Source organism: Tupaia chinensis, unplaced genomic scaffold (assembly GCF_000334495.1).
Source record: "Tupaia chinensis unplaced genomic scaffold, TupChi_1.0 Scaffold145057_1, whole genome shotgun sequence".
Taxonomy (NCBI): Eukaryota; Metazoa; Chordata; class Mammalia; order Scandentia; family Tupaiidae; genus Tupaia; species Tupaia belangeri.
In genome coordinates this window covers 1,206,651-1,230,139 of record NW_006204918.1, presented here as the reverse complement: position 1 = coordinate 1,230,139, position 23,489 = coordinate 1,206,651, and positions in this window count along the sequence as shown.

Sequence of the window (23,489 nt, the reverse complement as noted above, 5' to 3'; positions counted from 1 at the left end):
GAATTGTCCCTATGATTAAGTTGGCCATTTTCTTGGTTTTTGAACTCTTATTTCTGTATGACTATATTTAATTTTCCTGACATAGCACTCCCTTGAAAACTTCTTTGAGATCTAGTCTGGCGCACGTGAATTCTTTCAGGTTTTGTTTATCTGAGAATGTTCTTGTCTTTTCTTCCCATATGAAGGATAATCTTGCTGGGTACAGTATTCTCGGTTGATATTGCTTTTCCCTTAACACTTTGAATGTTTTCCCATTCTTTTCTCGCTCGTATTGTTTTTGATGAGAGGTCTGCTGTTAGTCTGATGGGATATCCTTTGTAGGTAACTTGCCGTTTTTCTCTTGCCAATCTTAGTATCTTGTCTTTGTAGTTTTGGTCAGTCTGGCTATAATGTGTCTTGGAGAAGATCTTCTTGGGTTGATTCTATTCAGGATCATCTGTATTTCTTGGGACTGGATCCATGAGTGCCTCTCTAAGTTTGGAAAGTTTTCTTACAGGATTTCAATGGAATAGATTATCAATGCCCTTATGGGTCTCCTTGCCTTCTGGGATGCCAATTATCTGGATGTTTGGACATTTGATGGTATCTAGTATTTCTAGTATATTATTCTCAAATTTTGGGGTCATTTTCTCAGTCTTCATGGTGGATTTTTCCAGGTCATCTATTTTCTCTTCTACGTCTGAGATTCTATTTTCTGAATGATCTAGTCTGCTTTTAATACTTTCAAGAGAGATTTTGACTTCTTGTATTATAGTGTTCATCTCTAACAGTTCCATTTGATGCTTTTGTAAAGTGTGTAATGCCTCTTTTAGATCTTGTAAGAATTTCCTCACCTCCTGGAACTTGTCAGCTCCTTTCTCCATTCTCTTCTGAAGTTCATTGCCTCTCTTCTCTTCCATCTCTGTTAGCTTCGCCATTATGAATGTTCTAAATTCTTTATCAGACATTTCCATGATTTCCATTGAACTGTCTGTGGATGAAGAGGAGTTATTCTTTTCCCTTGGAGGAGAGGTATTTTTTTGCTTTCCAGTATTTCTTGTAGCCCTGCAGTGATTTCTAGTAATCTGATGGAAAGTTGTTTTCTTCCCAAACTTGAAGTTCAATCTGAGCATCCAGGAGCGTGCAGAAAAGGAAACACAGAGAGAGAAACAACAGCAACAAAAACAACCAAGAAACAGAGAAAAAAGAGATGAAAAAAACTATTTAAAAAAATTTTTTAAAAAAAGCAAAAATTAGAAAACTGCATGACTAGTTCTCAGTAGCCATGAAGGTGTCTTCTGAGGCCTGCTCCCCTGCCTATGTTATTTTATTAGACACTGGAAGTAGAAGACTGAATGCTCATGGAACAACATGCTCACGTACAAAGAGCAGAGAAGTTACGTGGCCTTTACAGTAAGGTGTATTATCATGTGAGCCCATCATCGTCAATGCCTGAGTTAGCGAACATGAAGGGGGAAAACACTGGTCCATACTAATCCATCCATTAGAGTGCTGTGGTTTACATGGAAGTCACATTAACCAGCTTCTTATCTCTTCCAACTTGTCACAGCAATAGTAGAATTCAGAACTCGGATCTTTCCTGTAATTCCACCCCCCCACCATGGTTTGCAATTGGCATTACTTTTAGTTCTATTTACTATTTTTAGGGTATACAAGCAATACTGGTTAGCCATATGAATCGAGATAGTCAAATCTATCATACAATGACGAGCCTCAACTGTAATCCTTCAAGATACACAATGAAGCAAGAATGAATGCTTTAAAAGGGTCAGTATCTCAGTCCAAATCAACGAGCATCCTCACAGGCACAAGCTATGTTTACAGTCTCCAGTGGTTTACGCCCCATTTACTCCCTTATTTTCCCTCAAATCCTTTTCATTACATGCAGGCTTTGAGTCCCATGCTCTCTAAATAATTAAGATTTTAGCCATTGGGACCAGCAGGTGGCGTGGTGGTTAAGGCACTGGACACGCCCACATGACTGGCTAGGGTTCGAGTCCTGGACCTGGTGACTTGCTTCCTCACTTTCTCTCTCTCTCTCTCTATGTCTCTTTCTGGTCAAATTAAAAATAAATAAATAATTGAATAAATAAAATTAAAATAAATAATTCTTAAAAAAATATTTTAGCCATTAACATTTGTATGATAAACTTTGGCCCCTAAAGGATAGCATGCTATAACTGTTTTTTTTTTTTTTTCAGTTATTTTCAACTGCTAAATTTCTTAGTGTTAGCATTATTAGACTTCCATTATTTGTCCATTTATTTTCAAGAGCCTCTCCTAGTTCTTCAGGGCATTTGTAATTCTAAGTAAAAATGATGAGGGTCAAATCCTTATCAGAAAATTAAATCAGTCAATCAATTACGTAAATATGCAGGAAAGGAAACAGTCTTCCAAGTCTGTCATCTTGTATATTTACAAACCATATTGCACTACAATGTTTGTTATTATATAAGCAAGTGCATTGAAATGTAGAAAACCAATTGAACTAATCTGAAACCAAATTGACACACTTTGTCTTCCCTTTGGGATGCCTACTCATTAAAAATTCTCTTACCACATTATCAATGATGATTATTGGTCTCCATTTGTTCGACACCTGCTCTGTTATGAATCTGATGGGCTGTATATTAAGAACTCTATCATTAGGACACAGTTCTCTAAGGAAAAACCTTATGGGGAAAGCACCGTGGTAAGTAGAACCTCTGTGTATATTCCTGAAGGTTTCTTACATGCTATCTTTGGAGGAAGCTTAGAGAATGTTTATAAAGTGACTGGTTGGGGTTTCCTGTTGCTAATTATAGGAATGCTGAGTCGGGGTAATTTAAGGAAACAGAGTTTTATTGAACTCACAGTTCGGGAGCTGAGAAGTCCAAGAGCATGGAGCTGGCATCTAGAGAGGGTCTTCTTGCTGGTGGATAACAAGGTGGCAAGCAGGAGCTGGAGCAGGGTGCCTGTGTCTACCTCATTTCCCTCCCCCCTGTTAACCCACCTGGACTCAGTCATGGGGGTCCCACCCTGATGCCTAATCAATTCCCAAAGGGCCTGCTTAAACACCATAATCACAGGAAGTCTCTAAGCTCTTTTCAACACTTTAATAATGGCTCACCAGATTTGAACACATGAATGTACCCTCTCTCCAACCCACACATACAAAAACAGCACCTGTGTTTTTTTTTTTTTTTGAGAGATTTTCACTGTAGGGCGCGTGCGCTCGCCAGACAGACAGAGACATAGAGACAAAAAGCGAGAAATCACCCCCCAGGGGGGATGGTCACGCCGCGATCCCTTCTCCTCCATTCTCCTCTCGGGATCTTAGGCACGCACGCACACGCGCCTGGCGTGAGTTTTAAGCTACCGGATCCGAGACAGGAACCATGGTCGACTACGTGGGAGTCCAGCAACATAGCCATTACGCTAACTGCTGGTTCCCAGCACCTGTGTTTTGTTGGGTTGAGGCTCCTCAGACATTATCACATACCAGATCCCCCGTAGGGCTTCTCTTGGGTTGATGACTATTGGGTTTCACCCCCAGCAATTTTGATCCAGTAGGTCTGAAGTGGGTCCCAAGAACTGCATTTCTAACAAGTTTCCAGAAGGAGCTGTAGTCTAGGGACCACTTTCTTCTGATCAATTTTAGCTTGACCTCAACATACCCCTTCTCTCCACCCAGGGTAATGGCCCCTCTAGGCTCTCAGCTATTCCCATGTGACTGCAGAGCAAGGAAGACTGTCTCTTGGGTACCAGTGGGCTTTGCCACAGAAGACTTTGCCACTCGATTTGCAACTTTGTATGTTTATGTAACATATGTGCTTTCTTTTCCTAAACTGATTTCCTGCAGAGACAGATTTTATTGCTTAACTGTAAGTGAGCTAGTTAAAGCTAAATTAACGAATTTTTGAAGTGTCAAAATTAAAAGACGAAGTAGCACTTGAACCTGAAACAGCTGCAGCGGCAGTTGCAGAAGTCAGGGCTCAATCAAGGGAAATCCAGAGCAGCTGAAGCAGCTTTTCTCAAACACTTAAGTGCTTTCTTCTTTCATGTAATTCACATTGATCCAGCTGCATTATGATACTCTTAAAAATGCCAACATTGTCATTTCTGTATATATATATGTAAACTAGTTCTGAAGTGATGAGATTAAATTTTCAACCTCTAATGGCATACACCCCCAACAATACCTTGCTATGTATAAAATACATGCCCATTCTCCTTCTAGACTGGAGGGTGTGGTAACAGATTCTTTATTTTCTTAAGAGTTATTTTTATTTAATTTTGCTTATTTATTTAGACCAGAGAGGGACACAGAGAGAGAGAAAATGAGAAAGCAAGCCTGTCAAAATTAAAAGACGAAGTAGCACTTGAACCTGAAACAGCTGCAGCGGCAGTTGCAGAAGTCAGGGCTCAATCAAGGGAAATCCAGAGCAGCTGAAGCAGCTTTTCTCAAACACTTAAGTGCTTTCTTCTTTCATGTAATTCACATTGATCCAGCTGCATTATGATACTCTTAAAAATGCCAACATTGTCATTTCTGTATATATATATGTAAACTAGTTCTGAAGTGATGAGATTAAATTTTCAACCTCTAATGGCATACACCCCCAACAATACCTTGCTATGTATAAAATACATGCCCATTCTCCTTCTAGACTGGAGGGTGTGGCAACAGATTCTTTATTTTCTTAAGAGTTATTTTTATTTAATTTTGCTTATTTATTTAGACCAGAGAGGGACACAGAGAGAGAGAAAATGAGAAAGCAAGCCACTAGATCTGAGATTCAAACCTTGGTCAGCCATGTGGGAGCCCAGCACCCTTAAACATACCACCTGCCGGCCCCCAAGCAACAAATTCTTAAGAGGACAGAAGGGCAGCCTTTACTCTCTGCATGAAATCTGACCCATGAAGTGGTTTAGGAGTCAGGCTCCGACGCTGCAGGTTCCTGACCAGGTTGAGCCTATAATTAAAACCTGTCAGTTTTCAATTGTGGCCATAACTAGTTACCAGATACTCGGCAGCTTAAACAAATGGGTCCCTTAGGTGCATCCAAGTGTACTGGCCTAAGAAGGCCCCAAGCTCCTGCCTTAGCTTCTGCGAGCAAACTGCAACCTCGCTTGGAAACATGCTTCCTCGGTTAGTCGCTAAGTCACCACCAATCACAGCTGCTGCTGCCGGGCCAGGCACAGACAGGCCCCTCTGAGCTTGAAGACGCCTTCAGTTCCATTCTTTCTCTACCTCGTGCTCGCCCTTCCGCTTCTGGGAGTCACCTTCTGGGTCCTGCATGGATCGCTTGCTCTTTCTAGAACACAAGGATGCTCTTACCAGGCCTCTGGGAGTTCCTTGGAAGCCATTCCTGGGAACGGCCTGAATAGTCTTCGCTCAATTAATTTCCACTAAATTAAATGGTCTGACGTTTTTGTTTAACAGGTGCAAGTCTCGTCCGCCTAAATTCAAAGGTATCTGTAGGCTGTGCTCATTTGGAGGCACTTAGGGAAGATGCGTCTCTCGCTCACGTGGGTGTGTGACACTCTAGTTCCTTGCTTCAAGATTGAGAGTGGGAACCAACAGTTAGTGTAATGGCTATGTCGCTGGACTCCCACGTAGTCAACCGTGGTTTGCGTCCCGGACCCGGTGGCTTAAAACTCACGCCGGGCACGTGTGCGTGCGTGCCCAAGATCCCGAGAGGAGAATGGAGGAGAAGGGATTGCGGCATGACCATCCCCCCTGGGGGGTGATTTCTCGCTTTCTGTCTCTCTGTCTCTCTCTGTCTGTCTGGCGAGCACACGCGCCGTACAGAGAAAACCTCTCAAAAAAAACCAATAAAATAAAATAAAAAAAGGTTGAAATCATGTTTCTTTACTGGCTCCGAACAGGGTTGTTTCCCAGTTTCCTGAGGTCATCTGGGGTCTTTGATTCTTGTTCTTGTCCTCCATCTTCCTCTTTCTATTTTTGCCCTAGGGTGTGTGCTCACTGGACAGAGAGAGACAGAGACAGAGTGAGAGGGAAAGTGAGAAATCACCCCGAAGGGGAATGTCCATGCCACGGTCCCTTCTTCATTCTCCCGAGGGCTCAGGTACACATGCACATGCACCCAGTGTACGTTTCAAAGCACTGGGTCCAGGACTTGAACTGTGGTCGGCCATGTGGGAGTCAAGCAATGCAACCACTGCGTTACCTGCTGGCCCCGTCTTTCATCTTCAAAGGGAGCAAAGAAGGTCACACTTGAAATCTTTTGTCCTCCATTTCTGTCACATCTCTCTGGTATACCCAGGAGAGCTCTCTGCATCTAAGAACAGAGGAGACTAATCGGATCCACTCAAAGATCCAGGACAATCCCCACCCCTCAAGGTCCCTACCCTTTATCACACTTACAAAGTCCCTTTGTCAGGAAAAGCATGTATTTACAGGTCCTGGGAATTAAGAGCACAGGTGTCTTGGTGGGCGGGCATTACTCTGCCTATCAAAATATCCAAAAGGTCACTTTGGAGAATAAAGTGGGCACTGTTAATAGTCATGCCGACAGAATGAGTCAGGATATGTGGTCACCTTTCTTTTTGAGAAGCTTTGGCTATAGGGCTTGTGTACTCGCCAGAAAGACAGAGAGAGACAGAGAGATAGAAAGCGAAAAAATCACCCCCCAGGAGGGATGGCCATGCCACAATCCCTTTTCCTCCATTCTCCTCTTGGGATCATGGGCATGCACACACATGCGCCTGGCGTGAGTTTAAGCCACCAGGTCCGGGACTCAAACCGCGGTTGACTACATGGGAGTCCAGTGACATAGCCATTATGCTAACTGCTGGTCCCTGTGGTCACCTTTTTTGAGGCTGAGAACTAAGAGAAGGGTCCAGGGCCAGATGGTGGTGCAGGGGCAAAGCAGCGGTCTGTGGTGCTGGACTCACTGCGAAGACCCTGGTTCTCGTCCTGAGCCCCCCCCATCCCCAATATGTGCTGGCCTCCCTATACATGGCTGTGATCTGCGTGCTGAGCCTGGGGGTGGACTGCAGTGTGGGGCCCGGCTGGAGGGCTTCTTTCTCTTGGTTTGTCTCTCTGGGATGGAAAATCATATGTAGATCAACTTTGAAAAAGATGTAAAAAATCTGAGGCAAGATACAATTTTCAGAGTTTGAATAAGAAGCAATGGATGAATAGGGTAACAGCAGACCGAAAGGGGTCTCGTGTCCCCAGGGCAAAACACCAGGGGCAAGAAAACAGTGTAAGAATGCAAAAGCAAAAATAAGGTGTTTCGTTGGTTTGCAATGACAAAATGGCCTTCTTTTAGGCACCTTGTTGAAAAGTTCCTCGTCACCTACCTGTGTTAGTCAACTGCTTCTGAAAGGCTGGGATTAAAACTCATTTTTCCAGACACAAGCATGACCCAGGCTAAGTTAGCTTAAGTAAAGTTTTGCTTACATTGCAATCTAAGCAAGATTAAGGCTATTACAAAGGAAGAAAAGAAAAGAAAAGAAAAGCAGTTTGTTCTTTCTTTCTTCTATGAGCAAAGAAGAAAGAGACAGAGCAGCCCTTCACAGGGTCCTGATGCCACAATCCGAGCCCAGTCTTGGCCAGGCCAGGATCGTGGGCAACATAGGCCTGGTGTGCTCAGTGAGGTCTCTGCACCCACCTGCCAACCTACCCACGTGGATTGCCTTGCAAAACTTGGCATGTATTATGGTGCCACCAGCTGGCTTCTCGAGGGTTTATTATTACTATTATTATTATTATTAATTTGTCAGAGAGTATGTGCACTTGCTTTAGAAAGAGAGAAAGAGAGAGAGAGCCTAAGAAAGTACCCCTGTGGGGGATGATCACGCAGTCTCTTCTCTTCCATCGCTCCCTCTCCCCAGGATTTGGGGCATGCACATGCTCCTGCCTGGCGTTTCTCAATCCACTGGGGGTGGGACTCTAACAGTGCAGCTGCCATGTAGGATTCAGCCTTAACCGCCTGCCACTGACTGGACCCGCTAAGCTATTTTTAAGGACTTTGGTTTTGCTTGCTCTGAGAGTTTTCTAGACCAGATCTCCATTCTTTTCACTTTAATAAGTGTTTAAAGAAAGGTGTGTGTAGGAGGTGAGGAGGGAGGCGAGATTGTGTGCTGGAGTGGACGAGCCGTGCTGTAGTATATGGATATTGCCTACTCAGTTAAGTATTTAGTAGTGTCAGGGAAGGGGAACAGGGTACTAATGAGACGAGTAATAGAGCAACGGGGTCTTCACGAAGCTCCTGGTAGTCTTCCACAGAGGTGTTTACAAAGGTCCGCCCTGACTTTTTTTTTTTTTAACATTATTTATTTATTTATTAAATTTGACGAGGGGAGAGAGAGAGAGAGAGAGAGAGAGAGAGAGAGAGAGAGAGAGAGAGAAAGAAAAAGTGAGAAAGCAAGCCACCAGTTCCCAGGACTTGAACCATGGTCAGCCATGTGTGAGTGTCCAGCACCTTAACCACCATGCCACCTGCTGGTCCTGGTCCACCCTTTTTTTTTTGGAGAGGTTTTTGCTATAGGGCGTGTGCGCTCCCCAGACAGACAGAGAGACACAAAGGGAGAAATCACCCCGCAGGGGGGATGGCCACGCCGCAATCCCTTCTCCTCCATTCTCCTCTCGGGATCTTGGGCACGCACGCACACACGCCCGGCGTGAGTTTAAGCCACCGGGTTCAGGACGCGAACCGCAGTCGACTACATGGGAGTCCAGTGACATAGCCATTATGCTAACTGCTGGTCCCATGGTCCACCCTGACTTCTAAACATTCTCTTGGTCTATATGAAGTAGAGGGGATGGACAAGTGTTTGTTTTGGAGGAAGGACACTGATTGAAGATGAAGAATAGACATATAATTTTCTTTTTACCATGAAGGCACATGCATTGCAGGATAATGAGAACTGATTCTCTAACCATAGCTAGGAAACCAAGACCATTGGGTATTACTGAAAAAAAGCTAAAACAAGTGCCCTATTTAGAATATTCCCTTAACTAAGAAGTAGACTATTGGGGGCTCTGATTTAATTAACCACAGAGTACCACATTAACCTTTTCTTAAGTTGTTAAAAGTTGGAGCTCTACTCCCCAAGGTGGAATTTCTTCATATGCATTCTGCTATCCTTAGGCATATGCAGATTGAAAAGGAATAAAATATGAAGATGCTACAGTTACTATTTCCATTAAAAGGTAATTATAAAACTGAAATTATGCATGTATTCATACATGATTGTATAATGATTTAAAACGAAGCAATTACTTTGAGACACTCATTTACTCCAGCTAAAAATGTTTGCATATTTTATAAAAATTAATGTTTTATACTTATTTACATTAAAATATTTATATGGTAAGATAAGACTCATTGGTTACATAATCTTAACTTTATTAATTTATCATAATCTTATTTATATAAGAATGGCTATGATTCTGAGTTAGCTTTTTGGAAAAGTTGTGACACATTTTTGCATGGAAAAATACATGACTTTTTCAATATTCTTATAATATGACTATAAGAATATTAAATATTAGATTATTTAGAATATATTATACATGTAAGTATTATATGCATTATTCAAAGTAATATTTTTCATAAACCATTATACAATTTTACTTATTTTGGGTGTTATTTCTAGCTAAATATATTTGGAAGTTTTCATTCATAAGAAGTATATATAAAATACTTTCACAAATAACAATATACTTTTAAACTCATCACTGAATAGAAAATGCACATCATGAACTGTTTTAAGATAGTTGTAAGTTATCATTTAGGAGCCAGGAATTGGTATGGTGGTTAAGATGCTGAATTACCACATGGTCAACTGCAGTTAGAGTCCTAGACCCAGAGGCTTGAAACTCCCACCGGGCACGTGAGTGTGTGTGCCCCAAATCCCAAGAGGAGAATGGAGGAAAAGGGAGTGCAGCATGGCCATCCCCCGGGGGATGATTTCTCACTTTCTCTCTCTATATATCTCCCTGGTGAGCATATGTGTCTATAGAAAATGTCTCTCTCAAAAACAAAAAGCAAACAATTAGGTATTTATCATTTAAAAAGTTAAAATATTAGGTTGTCCGGAAAGTCATGACATATTTCCCCATGCAAAAATGCATCTTGACTTTCCTGACAACCCACTGGTACTTACTTTCAATATCTAATTTGAATACCACATTATTTCTGATAGGTAATTGGATTTTAACTTCCTTCACCGCGAATGATACAACTGACATGAAAGTGGCAATGGTGAACTTTAAACGTAACCACTGCATAAAGCAATTTCATTTAGAAAAGGTATGATCAGCAGCAAAAAAACAGGGCAGTTGTTACTTTCAGAATGTAAGAATGAAGACATTTAACACCAGTGGGTACATCGAGGCTGAAACCAATGTAATCGACAACCAGGGATATAAATGGTCAATATTAACAAACCTATAACCAAGAGAGGAGCACTATGTTAAAACCGCTTGCACATCACAAAGATTAGAACATGCAAGTGCTCCCTTTTCTTATCATTTATTACATGCATATAAATAAATACTTACATGAAGTTTCTCAGCTTTGAAAAATTTCAATGAACATACCACACAAAAACACACTTATGAAAGAATGTGTCTGCATAATAAATGTAAGGATGCGGGAATTATAATTTGTTTTTGTCTGGGGTTAAGCACCACAGCTAGCAAGTGAGCATTATTTGAGATTCGTCTGGAAGTAACGTGTATAAGAGATGGGAACCGGGTCCATGGGAAAGCAGTTGAAGGAGGAGCGGTGTTTTGGATAGCAAGGAATGAGGAGATAAATGGCATTGGCTGATCACATGAATTTGGAAATGTGTGGGTCACCAGGGAATTTTCAGAACAGACAGAAAATCTATTCAAGATAGATTTTTTTTTTTTCTGGAGAGATTTTTGCTCTAGGGCTCATGTGCTCGCCAGAAAGACAGAGAGAGACAGAGAGACAGAAAGCGAGAAATCACCCCCCAGGGGGGATGGCCACACCACAATCCCTTCTCCTCCATTCTCCTCTCGGAATCTTGGGTATGCACACACATGTGCCCGGTGTGAGTTTAAGCCACTGGGTCCAGGACTTGAACTGCGGTTGACTACATGGGAGTCCAGCGACATAGCCATTTAAATTATGTTTACTGCTGGTCTCAAGATAGATTTTGAGGCTGGCCCTCAAAACAGTGCAGTGGTTAGGGGCAGTGTCCAGGGAGCCAAACATAAATAGCTGACGATGGATCAAATCCCTGCCCTGGCAGCTGGGAGAACATGGCGTGTGTGTTTGCTAAATCCCGATGGGGTGAAGAAAAGGAGGAGAACGGACTGTGTGTGCTTACGTCCCACTAGGACAGTTCTTTCTCCCTAGCAACTGCATGAACTGTCTGGCTATGAATTAGTAGTAATAATAATTTTTTTTTAAATACTTTCTTTTCTTTTCTTTTTTTAAAAGAATTATTCTATTTTAACTTTATTTATTATTATTATCATTATTATTTTCCAGTTTGATCAGAGAGAGACAGAGAGAGAGGAAGTGAGAAAGCAAGCCACCAGGTTCGAGACTTGAACCGTGGTCGGCCATGTGGGAGTCCAGCGCCTTTAACCACCATGCCATTTGCCGGCCCCAGTAATAATAATTTTAATCCTAAAAATTGAAAAAAAGCCTGTTAGTGTGACTGAGGAGTATGACGTGATCCCCAAAACAAAAACGGTTCAAATTGTCTCTATTGTCTATATATTAAATATTAAATTTAGACATTCGAAACACATAAAAAGCATGCGGTTTTTAATCCAGATAGTATTTTAGATATAGCAGAGACAAATATGGGTGAGATACAATCTTGAGTGTTCAGTAGGTTAGAGAGGCAACTCCGGAAATCTGATGGTGTTCTGACACGACAAGTGCTACAAGGCAAATGTACAAGGTGATACGGGATCATGGTGTGGCATGCGTTGATAACTAAGCACACATAGAACCATGGCTTCACAGAGACGGGCGCTTTGGGCTGGAACTGTGATTTAAGGAGTTTATCAAATGTAGAATGAGAATAAATAAATTAAAAAAAAAATGGCCCCAGGCAGAGAGAAAGCCCCAAGTCTAACAGCAGCAGAGAAGCTGCGGGCACCTGCAGAGGTCTGGCAGGTGAGGGCAGGGACTAATCAGTCACGTTTTGTGCTCTGGGCTCTACCAGCAGCCTAGGCAATCAAGGGCATTTTCATAGACTTCTATACAGGATGATTCGAGATGGACTAGAGAAAAGAAAGTTGCAGAAACTGACCTGTGGTGGTCTCAGTCAGAGTTGGGCATGGATTGCTAGGGAGACTTAGTTGTTGTAGTTTGAAGAGAAAGTCTGGGGCCAGCGGGTGGTATGGAAGTAAAGGTGGCTCGAGTCCTGGACCCAGCAGCTTGAAAACATGCCGGGTGAGTGTGCATTGCGCATGCCCAAAATCCCTCGAAGTCTGGAAAGGAGGGGATTGTGGCATGGCCACCTCCCTGGGCAGTGATTTCTCCTCTTCTCTCTCTCTGTCTTTCTCTGGAGCACTCACACACCATACAGAGGACAAAATTGAAATACAGATTTGGGCTTGTGGTAGGACAAGACTGCCCAGGGGAGCACACATACACATGAAGAGACAACTCCAAGTACCTGGAGCGTGCGTAGCTAAGAGCTGGGAAACGAGTCAGAAGTATGTTACCAGAACACGGCCAGGCAATGGCATGGTGGTAACACAACAGGACTTACATGGGAAGGATCCTATGTCTCTATCCCGGGACCTCCCTCAGCACACCAGGAGTGTGTGCCCAAGGTCCAGGCCAGCTAAGACCAGGTGGGTTGCAGTGTGGAGACCCTGCTGAGGGTGCCTGTCTCTCTCTCTCTGTCTCATGGAAGATATAAACTTAAAAATGAAAGAAACACAGGAAGGAAGGAAGAAAGGAAGGAAGAAAGGAAAGAAGGAAGGAAAGAAGGAAGGAAGGAAGGGAGGGAGGAAGGAAAAAATCAAGAAGGGAAGGAAAAAGAAAGAAAGAAAAAGAAAAAGAAAGAAAAAAGAAAACATTTATCAGAAAGCATAGAGAAATGCTAGGTTGAGTTTTGCAACCCGTGTGGCAGGTGTAACCTATTTGGCACCGTCACGCAGTGCGGCCCCATCAACAGATTGATGCGCGCTCTCCCGCCAATCACATCTGACTCCCTTAGTTATCGGCTAGCGTAACTAGACTGGCAGTCATTTTCCTTTTAGAGCGGAGTTGTTGATTCAGCAACAACAAAGCATTAAAATGTGGGTCCTCCTCCACTGTGGCATCCCCCCTCCAGTACCGCAGACTGTACGTCAGCCATCTCATCGAGGAGTCTTGACTGTTGCTCCCCGTTGCAGCCACAGTCCTCCACGGGTCAGGTTACTCTGCTGGCTCCGAGGTAGCGGGCTGGCTCAGACACGTCACACTCTTGTTTCTAAGCACACAATTTTCCATAGCCCTTGTCAGCACTAGCCGAAGTGGTTTCAAAGAGATATTAATAAAAGATGTGTTGTGAGCACGCTGCTGTTTCTCTTTACCTAACTTACATTATTTACGCAAGCAAACGCTACGCATGGTATATTTAAACACCCCGTTTTACTTTCTTATTTTATTTATACCTGAGGCATCCCACATTTATCTTAAGTTTTGTTTCCCTGCAACTTTAATGCCTGAAAACACTAGTTTTCAAAAAGCAGGAATTTTACCCACCATTTTTTTGCTAACCTTGTCATGGTGCCTTTATTGCTCTTTCTCTTTTTTCTTGTGTCATCTCTAATTTATTCGTGCCCTCAGTACTGTGTTTTTGAAAGCTGATGTTTTCTTATTTTTTCTTTATGACAGTCTCACTATGTCGCACTCCTCCAGCCTCGGCCTCCCCTTAGCTGAGACCATAGGCATGCACTGCTATGCCCAGTCTTCCGGTTGGGCTGGATTGAACCCTGGTCTCCTATTGGCTCAGCCTCCGGAGTAGCAGACTCTCACCCTCCCATGCCATCACTTCTGGCCAACATCTCTATTTTTTAGTAGGTAATTTATATTTTTCCACAAGTGCAAGAGAATATACAGGAAAATACAGACATGTCATGGGACACTCTGCCAGCATGGTTTTTTTAGCAGGATCGGTCAAGAACTGCATAGTTCTGCAGTAGATTGGACTGGTCTTCACCCACTGAAGAATATCAGACCTGAATGGAAAAGAAGTGGTGAGATCACGTGTTTGCTTCAGTGTTTTAGTCCTGGAGGATCGTAAGAGAACATTTTTGGAGAAGTTGGGGACTTTTGGACTCTCCTATCGATATGCAGGAATGAACTGAATAATTGTGAGGTCTTCTTGGCCCCGGTCTTTGTCCTTGCCCTCCTGTTACTGCAGAAAGCACCGTAGCACAGGAAGGCCTGCTTGCATGATTTACCTGTTCCAGAGAAGTCACCTGGAGGCCCAGCTGGCGGAAAGATGGGTTTCTTTAAAAACTCACAGTTAGGAAGAAGAGAACTGAGAGCAGCTGGTCAGTGAGTGTCTGCGTGGCCAAGGTACAAGCAAGCGGTTATATGATTTCAGCACAAGGGGTGCTCAGGAAATGGGGTATCAGGATAGACAGCTCTTCATTTAACACAGGGAAGTCACTGACAAAAGAGAATAGTCCCATTAAATCTGATCTCTGAAACGATCTGTATGCAAGGGAGCTCCCTAACACGTCTGGCGTGGTGTGCTCCACTGGTCCCCTGGGGAGGTCAAGGCCTGGTCATATTATTAGGGGTTAATGTTGGTTAGATGCCATCACTTGTGCTCAAGGCTGCTGGGAGAAGTCGGGCTTACTCCATCTTGAAACAAATCTTACAGGGAAAAATGGTCCATGTGCTTGCTACCCCCAACCAAGACTAGGTAACTTACAGAGAGAGGAAATGCACTTATGGTTCTGGAGGCTAGAGAGTTGAAAGGCATAGCACTGGTGTGACAGAGAAACCAAGCCAAGTCCACTCTTGAGATTAACGAACCCACTCCCAAGATAATGGCATTAGTTCATTCACGAGGGCAGGGTCTTCATGATCTAATCACCTTTTTTTTTTTTTGTTCACAGAGACTTTTGCTATGGGGCACACGCACTCAATGGAGAGAGAGACAGAAAGCGAGAAATCATCCCCCAGGGGGAATGGGCACACTACAATCCCTTCTCCTCCACTCTCCTCTTGGGATCTTGGGCACGCATTCACACTTGCCCAGCATGTTTGAAGTCACCAGGTCTGGGATTTGAACTGCGGTCAGCCACATGGAAGTCCAGTGATGTAACCATTATGCCACCTGCTGGGCCTAGTAATCACCTCTTAAAGTCCTCACCTTTTATTGCTACTATAATCCTTAAACTTCAACATGATTTTTGTTAGGAACATTCAAACTATAACAATCCCCTAATATTAAAGGCAACTAAAATTTAGAAGGGAAGAAAGGAACAAATTAGAATACTTAGCATGCAGACTTCAGGAATCTGGGGAGGGAATGAGCAGTCAAGGTGCTGCAAACAAATGAGAATGCAACCTGTGTACAGAATTTCTTCCTCCTCCTCTTTTTTTTTTTTTTTTTTTTTTTTTTTTTTTTTATTAAAGTCTATTTCTTCCAGGAAGGAGACAGAGAGAGAGTGTGAGAGGGGCACCCATCCAGGTCCTCACACCACAGTGCATCTCCACTCTCAGCTGGCGGAGACGTGGACACGGGAGTGGGGCCTTGTGTGTGCAGGTGCTGGCAATTGTTAAGGATGATATGCTTAGTGGGGTGGATACTGATCAATAACTAGCCTGGGACACAAACTTTAGGATGGCCGTCCATACTGACAACTCCCTGTGGTGTGAGAGCCATAGAAACGAGATTAACAAATAAACAGAGGTCTCAGAGCACATATTTCAGAATAAATGAAGCATCTAAAACAAGATGAAAGGGGACCTTGGGAAGGAGACTGACCAGCTCGCCTCCCGTGGTACTGGCCCATCCTGTCTGCAGTATGTATCTCTCTCCGTCAGTAAAGCTCAGCTTGTCGCCTGTCCTTCGATACTTCGCTGTGACAGGGAGACACAGACCACATGTTTTATCAACCTAATACGGGAAACGCTGGGATGTGGGCCAGGCCTTCCCATGGGGGCCCAGCATTGCAGAGACATGCATTACTGCTGCAGCACTGTGGCTGGCCTGGGTGTAGACTTTCTGTGGGTCTGCAGTCTGAGCCTCTAAGCCCAGAGGAGACTCGGGAGTTTGTAGAGCTGGGAGAATCAGGTAGTAGTGATAACGGGGAGACACAAGTTCTGTTTCCTGAGAAGCAGGACTGCAGGTTAGTGTATAGGGTACTCTGGGAAGGGAAGCGAGGCAGGGCTGGATCGAGGGAGGAGCTAGACTATAATACTGGCTTTCTTTTTGTAAAGAATTATTTATTTAGGTACCACTAGTTAGCATAATGGCTATGTAGCCGAACTCCCATGTAGTCAACCGCGGTTCGAGTCCCAGACCCGGTGGCTTAAACTCACACCGGGTGCGTGTGCGTGTGTGCCCAAGATCCCAAGAGGAGAGTGGAGGAGAAGGGATTGCGGCATGGCCATCCCCCCTGGGGGGTGATTTCTTGCTTTCTGTCTCTCTGTCTCTCTCTTTCTGGTGAGCGCATACGCCCTATAGCAAAAACCTCTCCAAAAAAGAAAAATTATTTAATTCCACTTTTATTTCATTTGCTATAGGGCACATGTCCTCACCAGGGGGAAAGAGAGAGAGGGACTTAGAAAGCAAGTTGCTAGGTCTGAGACGACCTGCGATTAGCCCTGTGGGAATCCTGCACCCTAGTCACATGCCACCTGCTGGCCCTATAATATTGCTTTGATTCCTGTCATGATTTCTTTTTCTAGTTTGGTCTGGAGGTCTCTCTTGAGAGTCAACATGAGCTTTAGCCCTGCTTGGACTGGAAAGTGAAGAGATTTGCTCATGAAGGTTTACAGTGTGTCTTCTGCAGAATGCTTTTTTTACCCCAGCTCTGGACTAAGGGCCACACGTCCTACTCATGGTCAGACGACCTCGCCAGGGCCCTGTGCTCTTGTCTGATCTATGTCCAGGTAATTCCTGCCAGCACAGCCACTGTCTGTGAGCGCACTCCCCAGGGAGCAGGTGAGATCCACGTGTGTGTGAGCGGAGAGCTCGGCTAGAGTGATGGTCACTAGGGGCACCTGTCCCTCCCTGGTTCCTGGACGCATGAGTTGTGCGCAATGGAGCACGCCGCTGTATGAAGGTTGTCAACTGACAGCATACACCGTGTTCTGGGGAATGGTGGTGGCCACCTGCTGTGACTGGCCAGGCAACGCTGTCTTCTCACCAAGTTGTTCAGAGCCTCTGCCCGGATGGCTGGATGTTGGTGGATGTTGACAGGCAATGTGGAGACTGCACTGTCACAGGTCAGTTGTCACATCTCTACCCCAGTCCTCCTTGTACCCAGTCTTTTCTTTCAGGCCCTTGGACAACTAGCCACACCACTATCTGCAATGCATGAGTTTATGTGCATTCTAACCCCGCTCATCCTGCGTGAGTCTGTGATGCAGCTCTTGTCTACCCGAGGCTGACAGCCGCATAGCAAGCCAACGCATTTATGAATGAAGCTTGTTTTTATATAGTCACATCCCCTCTCCCAGCGTGGCCCGAGGTGTGAGCTGAGGGTGCAGCAGTGGTGGTGACCTGCGGGTCTGGACTGCTGGCTCGTGTGGCCTGATTTAGTCCCCTGGCCTGTCTTGGGCTCAGTGCCGATGTAGTGTGCCGATATTATACCAGACTGCTACTAGGCAGTTCCGGTCACATGATCGCTCTGTTTCTGTTGGGGTCATAAACGGATCAGGAATTATTTTGCAAAAGGCCTCTAATTCTCCACTATAGATGATCTAGTTACAAGGAGGTCTTCAAAGGTTCATGGAAAAAAATGTGTATTATGAAAAACATGCAAGTTGAGGGCAGCAGATGGAGTAGCAGTTGCATCACTGGACACCCACATGGCTAGCTATGGTTCAAGTCTAGGACCCAGTGACTTGAAACTCACGCAGGGCACATGTGCTTGCATGCCCAAGGTCCTGGAAGAGAATGGAGAAGAGATTGTGGCATGGCCACCCCAGGGGGGTGGTTTTTCACTTTCCCTCTCACAGCCTCTCTCTTTTTCTCCACAGTGAGCATACACACCCCAAGGCAAAAACATCTCTCTTTCTAGAGAGAGGTGTGTGTGTGTGTGTATAAATATGAAATCCCTACTTTTTATGTATATGTATATAATATATATGTACGTTATATATACATATATATGCATCTATGTGTGTGTGTTATACATATATATATTACATATATAATATATATCATGCATATATACACACACACACGCATATATATAAAAGCAGAGATTTCAAATTTTGGGTGGGGGGGGGCACCAAAATAAACTCTTACTTTAATTTCCTGTTTTCTATGATGTTTACAAGGTTCGCTCAAATTTAACTGTAGGTGTCTGCTGTTGCCTCCATTGGACTCTGTAGTAAACTCCACACGATGTGTCCTCCCAGCACACATGTTTTCTAATACGGGCTGAGGTTACACGGGCTGAGAGGCAGGCCACTTGCACTACAGCTGAGCTAACTTCGGAGCCCTTCCTTAGTCCACGTCCTACTCAGGGCTGGCAGTTTCACGTGTCTCCTGGTACGTGGGTGACAGCAGTGTTTCCAGGTGTGGAATCTGCTGCCCCCAGACTCCAAAGAGACCTGACAGGCACTGTGCTTCTTGCCTAGAGAAAAGTACAACATGCAATAAGGTGTGACCTAGGAGGGTTGTCTTAGAGTGTCCCATACCACTTCACTATTGAATGTTCTCTGATTAGGTAAGCCATTGAATCTTACCCTACGCACCTTTTACTCTGAAGCATGTGTATTTGTTTTGTTTTGTTTTGTTTTGTCTTGTTTTAGTGAGATATTTGCACATGTGCTTGCTTGAGAGACCAAGAGACAGGAAGTTAGAAATCACCCCCCCAGGGGGGTTGGCCATGCAGCAATCCCTTCTTCTCCACTCTCCTCTCAGGATTTTGGGCATGAACACATACGCACCCTGAAACCACCGGGTCCAGGACTTGAACCACAGCCAACTACATGGGAGTCCAGTGATGCAACTATTTCATTACCTGATGATCCCAGCACATGTGTTTTAGTAAAGCCTTCATTGTAGCAGTCAAGTTGGGTTTCTCTAGTTGAATTAGCCAACTGTAATGATAGAGTGGCTGAGTAGAGTTCTGTGGAGTGTTCAGTTGGCCTAAACTTTTCTGGATTGTATTATGAAAGAGAGTGGAAGGGTTAATATAGCCGTGAGACAAAGCTGTAAGTTATACTCTTGTCTGTTCAAAACCATCATGGATGGATTTTGATACCTTTTCTTACAGAGTGGAGAAAACGAAGCATGCACAAGATGAATAGCCATTATACTCGAAGCCATATTAATCTATAATAGAGATACCACATCTGGCACATCAGCTTCCTGACTATGTGTGAGCCCACTGTCTCGCTCCAGGATGTTTGGGTTTTGTAGCAGACAGGATGGTAAACTAGACGGACATAACGTTTTCCTTTTTCAAGGCAGCAATGATTTTCTGCCATCCATCCAAGACCGTGAGGAAAACTGAGAAGCTTCTACCTGGCTTCTTTTCACTAGGATAGCTCTCATTCCACAAGAAGCACCCTAGGTTGTGCCTATTAGGTCTAGTTCAATTGTAAATAAAAAGCACCCTAGGTTGTGCCTACTAGGTCTAGTTCAACGTCTAGGGAAATCATCCCTTGGCAAGTCTACAGACCCAGGAGGTGCAGTGTCCCAAATCCGGATCAGTACTCCATTTACAAACACTGTCTAGTGTGGTCACACTCCTGGATGTCACTTTGGGTCTTGTTGTTCAGTCTTACATCCAGCAATGGATCTGCCTGTCTCAGAAATACTTGTTACAATCTGTTGGTGGCTCCAGTCTCCTTTGGGGAAGGATTGGGAAGTGGCTGAATACACAGTGTGCTTGCGAGAGGTTGTGCGGTTCTTTCTGGGGACCCAACTCCCCTTCAGTCACTGGGTTCCAGATCTGAAAACGAGCTCCGATCCTGGAATCAAGCGAGGACAGGCAACGTGTTAATCGTGTTGCCTATTCTCCACCTCTCCACCTTGATGACTTCTGGCTGTACATCCTGGGGACATAGTTGGTGCCCATCCATTTCATCCCAAGGGAAGCCTTGGTACCAGTGACCATCTCCATGGCTGTTGGCAGGTCATGCCTTCTTGCTGCCACTCATCTTTTTTTTTTTGGGGGGGAGAGGTTTTTGCTATAGGGCGCTCACCAGACAGACAGAGAGAGACAGAGAGACAGAGTGACAGAAAGCGAGAAATCCCCCCCCGGGGGGTGGCCACACCACAGTCCCTTCTCCTCCATTCTCCTCTCGGGATCTTGGGCACGCATGTACATGCACCCGGTGTGAGTTTAAGTCACTGGATCCGGGACTCGAACCCCGGTCGACTACGTGGGAGTCCAGCAACACAGCCATTATGCTAACTGCTGGTCCCACTGCCACTCATCTTAACACGCATTCTGAGAACTAAGTCCACCTGACTTTTGATAGTTAAGTATCATCATCTTCCTCTTTCGTGTTTGGGGTATTATTATCCCATTTCCACGTGCAGTGCATTATGGAAAACATCTACTATTAAATTTCTTAGTAATGCTGGTGAATTTTCAGTTGCATCTTCCTAATCGTTTTGATAAGTGGGATCTTTTTAGAACCTACCTGTGAAAAAAGTCACTTGGTGGAATTTGAAGCATTGCTTAGCATCTCGACCTTACTGGTCCTTTCAATCCATTTTTTTTTTCTTCATCATCTGCCACAACAGTTCTGCCATTTTTACCTCCCACAGTGTGAATCATCACTCTTTTCATACTTCTCTTTTTTCCAGAATGGTGTTCAATCCCTTCCATTCGGCACCCTCAGGATCCAGTCTGTGTTGTACTACTTCCCACTCCTAGATAGGCCCAGCACTCCTTAGACCACCGTGACTTAACCCTAGCTACAGCCTAGTGGTTAGAAGCAGAGGAGAGGCAAGGACTGAAGAACTCTGCACCCCCTTCAAGGCCTCCAAAGAGACACTAAACTACTTTACGGGCTCAGAGAGTTCAGAGGACTCTGGGGATGGGATAAGTGGGGAGGCATCTGCCAAAACATGCTTTGCTCATATGTTAGGGTTTGATTTTCCAGGCCAGGGCCTGATCTCCTTATAGGAGCCTTGTGTGGTATGAGAGTTTAATCTTCTGTAGCTCTTCTGCTCAGTGGGTGAGCCCTAAGTTCAATAGTATTTTCTGCTCTTCTGTTTCAGAAGAAAGCTTCCTTATATACTGCCAGGGAGGCCCTCTACTTTCCATATTTGTCTTAATATACATATTTTTAATTAAATGTGGTGGGCTAGCTCTCTGGTTAAGGTCACTGTATCCCACATAGCCAACCCTGCAGTTTGAGATCTGGACCTGGTGCCTTGGGACATATGCTGATGGCAGGTGCATCTATGTCCAAAATCCAGACAGGAAGAGACGGAGAAGGGGATTGTGTGTGACCATTCCTCCAGAGGGGCGCATTTTCCTCTCCTTTCTCTCTGTCTCTTTGTCTCTGATGAGTATATGTACACCTTTGGCCAGAAAAACCCAAAAAGCAGAAAACAAAAACAGACACGTGGAAATATCATTACCAGTTCAAAACTGCTTTTCTTGAAATTACCAGCTGAACTTGGTATTGAAAGTAGTTAGATTACTTATGATATTGTGTGATCAACAAAATGTTGGGGGAAAAGGAATTGAAGACAACTGTTTATAGCAGAGACAGTGTAACAAGAGAGTGGGAAAGGGCAGAGGGTCAAACATGGGTAAAAAACATATGCATACATATGAGAGTAGAAATGGAGTATCATTGATGATAACATGCATGATTAAGCCACTATAGTTTATTCTAGATGGGAAACCACATTTAGTATGTTGTGATGATGCTCAGGGAATGAATGTTATGTAATTAAAAAAAAAAGTTTCAGAAGAAAAAAACCCAGTAAAACGTTCTTATCGAAATTTAAAAAAATGCATATTTGATGACTGCAGTAAGCTATATAGCCCCAGCTAGGTACTACTTTATAGTATGTTCATTCTACTCACTGAGGTTTATGCCTAAGGTCAGACTTGGGTTCATGTGTAGGCATATACCAGCTGTGCTAGCTATTGGAAATATTTAGACTAATTAAGTTCATTAGCAATTTAATTAAATAAGGGGAAAAGGCATAGAAAGCAACCATGGATACCAGAGACAATGTGGGACGAGGGTGGGACATGGCAGAGGGTGAGGGCTAGGGAATCAAGGATGGCCAAATAAAAAAAAAAGTATACAAGACATAGAAATGGAAAATTATTTGCTGATAACATGTATGTTGATGTGCATGATAGAGCCAATATACAGTGTATTTTGGATGGGAAATTCATTTGTATGCTGTAATGATGTATAATGAATTAATATAAAAAATAAATAAATTTAAAGAAAAAAAGAAGTTAGATTTGGGGCCAGCAGGTAGCATAGCAGTTAAGGTGCTTGAATTTAATCACGGTTCGCGTCCCGGACCCAGTGGCTTATAACTCACGCCAGGCACGTGTGCGTGCATGCCCAAGATCCCGAGAGGAGAATGGAGGAGAAGGGATTGCGGCGTGACCATCCTCCCTGGGGAGTTATTTCTCACTTTCCCTTTCACTGTTTTTGTCTCTGGCAGATGCACACACCTTATGGCAAAAACTCTATTTAAAAAAAAAAAAAAAGTTTAAAAAAGATTGGTTTCTTCCTCCAAAGCACAGCCCGGTGTTTTACTGTATCCGCACGACCTCACATGTCTGGCATGCCTTACTCGCTAGGGTGTTTTCTTCCACTGAAATCCCACCCCAACTCATGTCCTGTGAAGTTTTAACAAGTTCAAACTCTGTGCTGGTGGCTGGGACTGTCTACACTCTACCTGTCCCCAGTGATGGGGTCTATCTTGCGTTGCCATCTGGGGGATGGGATAAGCTTGAAGACCCTAACACGGTCTTTCTCGGACCCATTCTGATGTCAGCTCTCAGAAGCTGGGGTAGTGGGGCTAATGCCGGCCAGGAGAGCAGTCTGCCAGGCGTTTCCCGAGGAGGTTCTCCCAGTCCACACACAGATCCAGGCGTGGACAGGAAGACAGAACAACTGGCCTTGCGTGCACTCTTTAGAGAAGTCAGAACACCCCCGAACTCGGTGGACCTCTTTGTCAACCAGTTACAGGACGGACAGAGACAGGCCCAAAAGGGTTGGAGTCGTGGGCAGGCTAGCGAGGCCCTCCAGGAGCCCAGGAACGGGCCTGGGAGCTCAGGCACTGCGACTCCACTACGGCGGTGCTGACGCCTTCCACCTGCTCACACCGTGAGCGGAAGATTCGAACGGCGA